Below are 11,313 nucleotides of genomic sequence, written 5' to 3' on the forward strand. Positions count from 1 at the left end.
CTTTGCTGGCGATTTCGTGCTTCCCATCCGCGCTGCTTCCCATCCAAGCTGCTTCCCATTCAAGCTTGAGCACTCTGCGCGGAGCATGGAAGACCCGGAGGGTGCAACCAACTTTCGCGGCTTACGATTAAATAGTAACCCTCTGCGTGGAGCATGGAAGGCCCGGGTGGCACGACCAACTTTCACGGCTTACGATTAAATAGTAACCCTCTGCGTGGAGCATGGAAGGCCCGGGTGGCACGACCAACTTTCACGGCTTACGATTAAATAGTAACCCTCTGCGTGGAGCATGGAAGGCCCGGGTGGCACGACCAACTTTCACGGCTTACGATTAAATGAACACCCTGCACGAGGCTTGGCAGACCCGGGGGGTGCATACCACCTCTCGTGACTTACGGTTAAGGACAACCTCTGCGCGGAGCATGGAGGACCCGGGGGGTGTAACCAACTTTCGCGGCTTATGATTATGTGCCACCTCTGCGCGGAGCATGGAAGGCCCGGATGGCGCGACCAACTTTCGCGGCTTACGATTGAATAGTAACCCCCTGCACGGAGCATGGAAGACCCGGGAGGTGCGACCAACTTTCGTGGCTTACGGTTAAAGGTCCACCCTGCACGGAGTTTGGCAGACCCGGGGGATGCACACCACCTTCCATGGCTTACGGTTAAGTGAACACCCTGCACGAGGCTTGGCAGACCCGGGGGGTGCACACCACCTCTCGTGACTTACAGTTAAGGACAACCTCTGCGCGGAGCATGGAGGACCCGAGGGGTGTAACCAACTTTCGCGGCTTACGATTATGTGCCACCTCTGCGCGGAGCATGGAAGGCCCGGTTGGCACGACCAACTTTCGCGGCTTACGATTGAAAGAACACCCTGCACGGAGCATGGAGGACCCGGGGGGTGCCACCAACTTTCGTGGCTTACGGTTAAAGCAACCTCTGCGCGGAGCATGGAAAACCCGGGGGGTGCAACCAACTTTCGCGGCTTACGATTAAGTGCTATCTCTGCGCGGAGCATGGAAGGCCCGACTGGCACAACCAACTTTCGCGGCTTACGATTGTCAGCAACCTCTGCGCGGAGCATGGAGGGCCCGAGTGGCACAACCAAATTTCGCGGCTTACGATTGTCAGCAACCTCTCTGTTCTGGTTGAGCGTGACCCTTCTGCTCTGGTGGAGCGTAATTCCTCTGATTTGCCCTAGTCTTGCTGAGAAGCGCTTTTTGAATTTAAAAATTGGGACCTACGGGTATACACCCTACTCCCCCCTCTGGTGACATGTGCAATACTCTGTTATGAACATGTTGGCCCAATTATTTCTTACACCCTTCTCCGGCCCATAAGCTCATGCGGGCCCATTATCCCTTAGCCCATTTCTTAAGCCCAGAATCGCCTCTATATATATCCTCTTCCGATCCTTCCAACCCTGGATTCTGTTGATGTTTTGCCTCCCTAGATCGGTTGTAAGGCACTTAAGTAAGGGAATTTCCCCTCCAAACACTCACATCCCTGAGGGCTCCGCCTTTTCCCCTGTGCTTCTGGTGTAGATCTCTAACTTTGTGGTTGTAACGAGTGGAGTTCCCTTGCTTGAGTGTTTTATAACCAGGCTTCTCAGATCTAGCCGTTGATTTCCCAGATCTGGGCGTTGGGTTTCCGGATCTGAGCGTTGGTTCCTCAGATCTGGTCTTTGGTTTGTTCCTCCTCTGTATTCTTTCTTTTTGGCATTCTGACTTGTTGTTTTTCTTGGTATTCTGCAGACACAAAGTGAAGTTGAAGTAGATCTGAGAGGTGAGCGTGTCCCAGCCACGAAGAAGAACTCAGAGTGTTGGGTCATGGAAGAAGAGACGTCCATCCCTGATGCTTGCTTTCCCTTTGACCTGCTAAGAAGCAGTTTTTGTATTTGTTTCTCCCTTGTCCTGCTAAGAAGCAGTTTGCATTTTGAATTTAAAAATTGAGGATTATGGGTATACACCCTATTCCCCCCTCTGGTGACATGTGCAGTGCTTCTGCACGAACATGTTAAGTAGCATATGTAATGTAAGAAAACAAAAATTGAAATAAACAAACACAACACCAGGGAATTCCTTAGAACCACATATCTGTTTTATTGATATTATGGCCCCGGACCTCGTTAAAACCCCTGTGGGGAAAAAGAGTATCCGGTCTACAAAGCGGTTATTCCTGCTAAGAAGCAGTTATACATAGAACTTTTTAAGTGTGTTTATATTCCATGGCCTGGGGAGAGCTCTGCCGTCTGAATCCGACAATATGTATGCACCGCCTCCCAAGACCTCTGTGATGATGTATGGCCCTTCCCAATTGGCCTCGAACTTGCCCACCGCCTTCAACGCATCAGCTCGTTTGAGAACCAAATCACCCTTGGCCAATTTCCTCACTCTGACTCTCTTGTCATATCCTGCTTTGATAATGCCTTTGTATTTGGCCGCTCTGACCCGGGCTTCCTCCCTCTGTGCCTCCACCAAGTCCAGCTCTGCTCGGCGGAGCTCCTCATTGTGCTCAGTGTCATACGTGGTGATCCGGTATGATTCTAGTCGTGCCTCTGCTGGTATCACCGCATTGGATCCATACACCAGTGTGAATGGTGCCTCCCCTGTCGTCGTTTTTGGACTAGTTCGGTAAGCCCAGAGAACGGTATCCAGCTCCTCCACCCACTTCCCTCTGCTCTGATTTAGCCTCTTCTTGATGCCCTCACATATGGTCCTATTAGCCAATTCCACTTGTCCATTTGCCTGTGGATGAGCCACCGAGACAAACCGCTGTGTGATATCCATGCGATCGCAGAAGTCCGCAACCCGTTGCCCTGTAAATTGAGTCCCATTATCAGACACGATGATGCGTGGCACTCCGAATCTGCAACAGATATTCCTCCAGATAAAACGTTCCACTGTAACTTCATCGATCTTGCTCACGGCCTCAGCTTCGACCCATTTGGAAAAATAGTCCACTGCCACAATGAGAAAGCATTTCCCTCCAGGTGTTGTAGGCAGCTTCCCAACTATATCAATGCCCCATTTATCAAACGGACAAGCAGCGTACATTACACCCATGGGCTCCCCTGGTATGTTGATTTTCCCGGCATGCCGCTGGCAAGCTTCACACTTGCGGACAAATTCTCTGGCTTCCTGGTTGATGTGAGGCCAATAAAAACCTGCCCGAATGATCTTGCGTACAAGGTCTCGAAATCCGGTGTGCCCGCCGCAGCAACCTGCATGAATCTCTTTCAGAGCAAAGTTAGCTTCCTCTGGCGATAAACATTTTAGCAGAGGTTGAGTAAAGGATCTTTTGAAGAGTTGATCATTGATTAGGCAGTAATTTTCATAGCGGGCCCTTTGGTTGGATTCTCTGCTTAGTCGTTCCCCTGTTTTCAGAAAGTGTATAATCGGAGCCCGCCAATCATCTCTGATCTCTACCGAGAATACCTGCGAAGTTTCCATCTCTCTGGTATCGCAGAGTAGAATAATTTCATCACTCCAAGTTTGCTCCACCGCGCTAGCCATTCGCGCTAGTAGATCCGCTTTTGTATTCTCCTCCCGTGAAATCTGCTCGAGCTTGAATTCCATGAACTTTTCTTTCATTCCGTTGATCTTTGTATGGTACGCCCTCATCCTCTGATCCTTGATATTATAACTTCCCGAGAACTGTTGTGCAACCAGCTGGGAGTCTGTCTTTATAATAACGCACTCAGCTTTAAGCTCTGATAGGATATGAGCCCCTCTGACCACGGCCTCATACTCCGCCTCATTGTTAGATAACCGACAGGTGAATTTGATGGCGAACTGGTATGTCCCATAACCTGGCGAAGTAATATAAACCCCGATTCCGCACCCCTCTTTTGTCACTGACCCATCCACATAAGCCACCCAGAACTCTGGTATGGGACGACGAGTTGTTTCTTGTATGAAGTCTGCCAATGCCTGCGCCTTGATCGCCGTTCGTGGCTCGTACTCTACATCATATTCCCCTAGTTCCACAGCCCATTTGACCATTCTTCCCGACAAATCCGTGCGCCCCAAAACTTGTTTAAAAGGTAAAGACGTGCGTACCACCACTCGATGTGAAAGGAAATAAGGCCTCAGCTTTCTTGCCGTGATCATGACCGCCAGAGCCGCCTTCTCGATCTCTGTGTAGTTGAGCTCAGGGCCCTGAATAATTCTGCTGACAAAATAGATAGGTCTCTGATGACTTCCTTCCTCTCTGATTAGCACAGAGCTGATTGACTCCTCCCCCATAGCTATGTATAAATACAACGTTTCTCCCGGGACCGGCTTGGTCAGGGTTGGGAGTTTCGCTAGGTATACTTTAAGATCCTCAAATGCCGCGCGGCATTCCTCTGTCCACAAAAACTTTGTTCCCTTCCTCAGTACTTTGAAAAACGGCATGCTCCGTTCTGCCGATCTCGATATAAACCTGCTTAGGGCAGTGATACGCCCGTTCAGAGTCTGCACCTCCTTGATTCCTCTAGGCGGTGTCATTTCCAAAATAGCTTTGACCTTGTCGGCGTTGACCTCAATCCCTGCTGGTGTGACTTTATACCCCAAGAATTTCCCTGTTGTGACCCCAAAAGTGCACTTGGCTGGGTTCAACATGAGTCTGTGATCTCTGACTACTGTGAAAATTTCTTCCAGATCCGCCACATGGTCCTCTGCCCTGTTACTCCGTACGAGCATATCGTCTACGTATACTGAGATATTCTTAGCAAGCTGTTCTTTGAAAATTTTCTCCATCATCCGCTGATATGTGGCTCCTGCATTCTTCAGACCGAACGGCATACTCTTCCACCCATATACGCCACAACAGACGGCAAAGGCCGTTTTGGCGATGTCTCCCCTGTTCATCTTTACCTGATGATACCCTTGGTACGCATCCATCATGGATAATAAGGCACATCCTGAAGTGGAGTCCACCAATTGGTCAATCCTCGGCAGAGGATAGTGGTCCTTCGGACAAGCGGCGTTTAAATCTCGGAAGTCCACACACATCCTCCAGGTGTTTGTCTTCTTGGGTACCATCACTGCGTTTGAGATCCACTCTGGGTATTGCACTTCCACAATATGCCCAGCTTTCAATAGTTCATAGACCTGCTCTCTGATGGCAGCGTCCTTTTCAGCCCCAAAATTCCTTGTCCGTTGTTTTACTGGCTTGACCTTAGGGTCCACGTTGAGGCAATGCTCCGCCAACCCTCTATCGATTCCCTTCAAATCTGCGGTGCTGAAAGCGAACACATCCGCATTTCGCCGGAGACAACCAATGAGCTCTTCTCTGACTTGATCACTCATGGCCGATCCAATCTTAGTCTGGAAGCCCTCTTTCCCTGGAAATAACTCTATCATATTGCAAACATCGCTAGTGGACACCAGCGCGGTTTTCTCTGTGGAGTCTCTGTCTTTTAATAAATCCGCCAACTCTTGGCGCTCCTCTGCTGGGGCATGCACCTCGCCCACTTTCCCCCTCTTCCGGGCATTCGCCCCCTCTGTCCATCTTTCCCTTTTCTACCCTGCTGACTGTGTGAGCATTTGCACGTGGCATGCTTTTGATGTCGTCTGATCGCCACAAACTTCTCCCACTCTTCCACCCTCGATTGGAAACTTCATTTTTAGGTGAAACAAAGAGATAACTGCTTTGAACGCCGTCAAGGCGGGCCGGCCGAGTATGACATTGTACGAGGGTTTAGGCATATCCACCACTAAGAAACGTACCATCCTTGTTTTGTTGCCCGCCACTGTACTGCCAAGAATCAATGGCAACTCTACATACCCCAGGGGCATGACCATCTCTCCTCCAAACCCAAACAGAGGAGCATTTGTCGGCTCAACATGAGCGTTAATTCCCATATTTTGGAGACATTCTTTGTACAAGATGTTTACAGCGCTGCCCGAATCCACGAAAATACGGTGAATAATACAGCCGGCAATGTCCGCCGTGATGACCAGCGCATCATCATGCGGATACATTAATGTGCGTATATCCTCTGCTCCAAAAGTGATTGCCGTCTCCTCTGCCGCGGTGGTGACTTCCATGACCCTTTTAGGATAATACCCTGTTTTGACTGCTCTGACGACTTGCTTTTTAGCCCTATTTGACGTGGGCATCCCGTTTTCCCCACAAATCATGTGAACTTCCCTTCTGTACGGGGGGGGAGGAAGATTTTGTCTGTCTGCCCCTTCTCTGCGATTATCCTGGTTATCATCGAGCCTGCGATCTCTGTTGTTGTTCCCTTGCTCTCGTCGCTGATCCCGGTTATTTCTTTGATCCCTCTGATCTCGCTGATCTCTCTGATCCCGCTGATCCCTCTGATCAGTCCTCCTCTGACCTTCATTTCCCCTGTCAATGAAGTGGTCGAGACATCCCTGGCGCACCAATAACTCCAATTGGTGCTTAAGGTGTCCACAATATTTAGTGTAATGCCCGAAGGCATTGTGATATTCACACAACTTATTGTTAGGCCCTTCCTGCGGCGGCCCAGTCCGGTAGGTCCCCGGTGCCCTAAAGAACGGCTGATCCTTTATCAGATGAAAAATTTCTTCTTGTGGTTTAATCAAGGGCGTGTATTCGGCAAACCGCGTAACCTCATTCACAGTGCGCTGTTGCTGGGGCGGCATTCCTCCCTGGGGTGGGAGTACTCTCGGAGGTAACCCTCTGAATGGAGCCCTATCTTGATGTCTTTGTCTTTCGGGTGCTTCCTCAGCTTTCTTGACCTTGTGTTTCTCATTTTCCACCTTCCTCGCCATTTTGGCATCCTCCAATTGTAGATAACCCGGCAGCCTTGCCATGATGTCATCAAAATCCCTTGCTGGTCGAATTTGTAATTCGTCAAAAAAGATCCCTGGCCTGAGTCCTCTGACATAGGCGCAGTTTTTAATTTGCGATTCTACCTCTGGCACCTCCAGAGCGGCAAGGTTAAACCTTGTTGTGTACTCCCGAAGCGTTTCTCCCTGCTCCTGCTTAATATCCATCAGCGAAAGGGCTGACTTCCCTACCCTCCGTGAACTCGCGAACTGACGCAAAAAACGAGTCTGTAATTCTTCGAAAGAGTGAATGGAATTTGGGGGCAGCGTCCCAAACCATAACTGAGCTGGCCCAGTAAGGGTAGTGGAGAAGATCCGGCACTTAATGCCCTCCGTGTACATGTGCAACGTAACCAACCCTTCAAACCGATTGAGGTGTACCTCCGGATCGGTAGTGCCATCGTAATCCAGTGAGATGGGCTTGTAACTTCTAGGTAAGGTATCTGCCAAAATATCGTCCGAGAAAGGACTGCGGTTGTTGATCGGGTGGAACCTCGATGTCTTAGCTCTCTTGTCCCCCTTATGCCTCCCCTGCTCCCTTCTGTCCCTGGGTACTTCATGAGCGTGGCGCTTGTGGACTCTATATTCATGTCTGCCAGAGGAATACTCCGGCTCTCTTTCCTCTGACCTCTCTGTGTAGCGCGATTTTTCCGATCGATGGGACTTCTCCACCCGGTGCGATTTTCCTGACCTTTGTTCCCTGTCCTCCCTTCGGGATTTCTCCCTCAGTGACTCCTCCAGATCCTGGAGTTGATGTTTCAGCTGAGACACTTGGTTTTTTAGCCGAGCTTTCTCCCTCGGTCTCTCTTCTTCGAACACCAAGGAGACGGATTGACTATCAGACTCGTCAACCCTCTCCTTTCTCACAACACTGTTGAGTCTGACCCGACTCCCCTCTGGTCTTCTTTCCACTTCCCTGTCAGCCGGGTCCCCTTGCACTTCCAGAGGCATCGCAGCTTGTTTGTTGATTGCTAAAGTGTTTACCTCCTGAGCAGCGGGAGGTGGGGCCTCAGCGCCCTGCAGAGTAGCCGTTCCCACCAGTGGAGCTACAGTGGGAACAGTGGACAACATGGGAGTTCCTAGCGCCTGACGCACAGCGGAGTAGTGAAGCAGCGCCATCATCTGTTCCATCGATCCAAACGTGATTTGTCCCGCTCCAGACGCGGGAGTTAAGCATGGCATGTCAGATCCTGGAGTCACCAGAGCAGATCTCTGGAGACTTGCATTTAACCCTGTCAACGGCGTGGCGGGGATAGCCTGAAACCCTGGTGGAGCGGTGAAGGTAGCATTGCCCTGTAGGCCCGGGAACAATGAAGGTGGCATCTCAGTGGTGAGAGCAGCGGAGTCGAACTCCCTTTCTAGGTTGCGGTGTGCATCTGATGATCCCATGGTACCTACACATAAACAAAGTGAGAAACCATTCTAACGACGAAAGAATAAACCCCTTATTACCGATTGGAGTCTCAATGTAAGAAATCCAATAAGAAATCCCAGCTTCCGGTGCAGAGACCGTTAAAAAATTCCCTTCCAAGTAATTCTACACTCGGGGAAATAAACCCAGAGTATAGATTGAGAAAACAGAGCCCTCAGTAAAACTTCAACAGACGCAAAATACCCAGAGATAAATACAAGCAGAGCTACCACCAGAAGATATGTTAGCGCGATTGCATTAAACATGATAAGAAAAAGAATTATGTAAGAGACGAAGCTAATAATTCGAAGATTAATCAAGGAAAACATGGAGAATCATGAATAATCGTTTCCCATAAGTGAAGATCATTCACAAAATAGCAATACGAATTTCATCGCAACAAAGACAAAGTGTTTAATTATCATATTACTGAGATAAATCCCTTGCATCGACGACCACAAATACTCTTGAGATCGAAGACTAGCCACAAAACCCATAGATCCTCAGCAAGAAACCTCAATATATCAGGAACAGAACAGAACTTCCAATTCAATCATCGAAATCGAAGATCAACCACGAAAAATATGGAAAACGCCCATAAACCCCTTCCCTTAACGAAAAACGTCTATAAGCCCCCGGCACAAAACTTAACGTAACAAAAACAGATTGTCACCCCCGATTCAGCGATACAAAGCGAGGATTAGTCACCAAAACATAGGAAGTAACGGTAATTATCAATCGCAAACAAAGAATACTCACGGGTTAGCAACGCGAACCCGAGCACAACAGAAACAAAGTACTAATCGGCGTATTATCGATGCAAACCCATGAATTAACAGTAATAACCACACGCTTCACCGCAAACAAGATAAAACATGAAGATCGCCCACAATTATCGCACTAATGCGCAAAACAACCACATACAAGCAACATAAACCCAAAATATCGGGGATCCATAAGGAAACGACGAACACAATCGGAACAGAGCACCCAATCACAATTTCCTCATGCAAAACATTAGATCGGCGAAGAGAACCTCAATTCTACAAGAGAACCCCTTATTCGCAGATAACTACCCCAAACAAACGGTGAATAAACGTAAATTTCCCCTGATTCATGTTTTACGCCCATCGCCACCTTTCCCCATGCACCCAAAACACAAATCAACGCAGAACTCAACAGATTAACCACATATTAAACCAGAAAACGCAATTAAACGATTAAACATAGCTGGATATCCAGATTATTCGGACCAATCGGTGTCAACGCCCGCAAATCCGATTGAATTCACAGATCTGCGTACGCCGGCGACCGTAATCTCACGTCTTAATTCAGTAGCTTTCCCACAGACGGCGCCAGTTGGTGTTTAATGAAACCAACACCTAAACTACACGATGAAACAGTAAACTATACCTATTGGAACTGATCGGAAAGAGCGAAGTAGAATGATCGGGAACTTAATACGAGAGAGAAAAATGACTGTTGTATTAAAAATATGAGATAGCGTAAAAAATAATACACGAGCTCGGGCCCTATTTATAGATTTACAAGCGGAGGGGTAGAATAGTAAAAACATCTTCGGTGCATGCGTCCTGCGTGGTGGAAGGGTACGTTGGTAATTTCGATAATACGCGGGAGACCTTCCCGCGCGTTTATTGGCTCCTCTGATGGAAGTGTCTTCTCTGGCGAAGGCGTCTTCTCTGGTGATATTGACATCTCTGGCATGAGGGATTCCTCTGGTAAACACGTCTTCTCTGTCGTGAAGAACTCCTCTGGTAAACACGTCTTCTCTGGCAAGGGCATCTCCTCTGGCGGTAATGACTTCCCTGATGGAGTTGACTTTTCTGATGACGATGACTTCCCTGACGATGGTGACTTTTCCGGCGCGGATGATTTCTCTGGAGGAGAGGGCTCCTCTGTCAAGAATGACTTCTCTGGTGCGGATGACTCCTCTGGCTAGAGTCATTCCTCTGATGGATGAAATCCTTCTGGTATAAATGGTTCTTCTGACCCATACGGCTCCTCTGATGAGAGTGGTTCCTCTGATTTGTACTCTCTCCCTACTCTGCATATATTGCTCCTCACCAGAAAGAAAATTAAAACGTTAGGAAGGAAATAATCTTTTATAAAATGACACATTCACCTCCTTAGCTTTGGGTGAGATGAGAACTCCAAGTGTTACCTCTTTTTTTATTTGAAAAAATATAAAATAATTCACGCACTGGTGATTCAAATCAACTATACTTCGAAATCGTTTAGCCTACCTTTATAAAAATATCAATAAAATCTAGAGAATCTACCAAAATAGAAAAGTTTTGATCATAAGAGGCAAAAGAATCTACATATTAAGAACGTGGAGATCACAAAGATATTGCCAAAAGACCGAAAGGAAGAAAAAGCAAAATTTGCTCAGCAACTATAGGTGTCGCAAAACTCAAATGGGATCGGATCCTCTGTGCTAATGTAGTGTGTACCACTGTGTCCCATGCTTATAGTATATTTTAAAAATATTTTTAATAAAAATAAAATTTATTATAATACTGTGAATTATATTTAATTTTTATTTAAAAAATTAAAATTTTTAAAAAGTATTTATACTATGACTTTGAATTTATCAACCTATTATTAACTAATAAACGTAAAATCAAATGATAAAAAATACTCATATACCCTAAATTGATGGAATCAACTCTCGTTAATAATCACAAAATTAAATTGTGTCCCAAAATAGAAAGAGAAATTATTTGTGGATGGGTCGAAAAGAAAAATTAAGAAGTTATTTGGGGGATGGAGGGAGTATTATGTATACGGTATACCTAATGCTTATTCTAAATCATATACACCATCCGTCCTAACTTTTAGCATTCATATTTTCATTTTTTGTTATCTCACATTTTTGTATCTATTTCTATTTTTAGTAGAAGTAAATGAGATTCTTACTTCACTTCAATTATTTTAACACTCTTATAAAGTGAAACTCTTATAATCACTTTATTGAAACCTGTGTCATTTTCAATTGGATACTAAAAGCTGGGACGAAGAAAGTAATACATAATTGGATCATATATACACTTTTTTTTTATATAAGATCTTTGT

The sequence above is a fragment of the Salvia miltiorrhiza genome, chromosome 3, assembly GCF_028751815.1.
Source record: "Salvia miltiorrhiza cultivar Shanhuang (shh) chromosome 3, IMPLAD_Smil_shh, whole genome shotgun sequence".
In the NCBI taxonomy this organism is placed as follows: Eukaryota; Viridiplantae; Streptophyta; class Magnoliopsida; order Lamiales; family Lamiaceae; genus Salvia; species Salvia miltiorrhiza.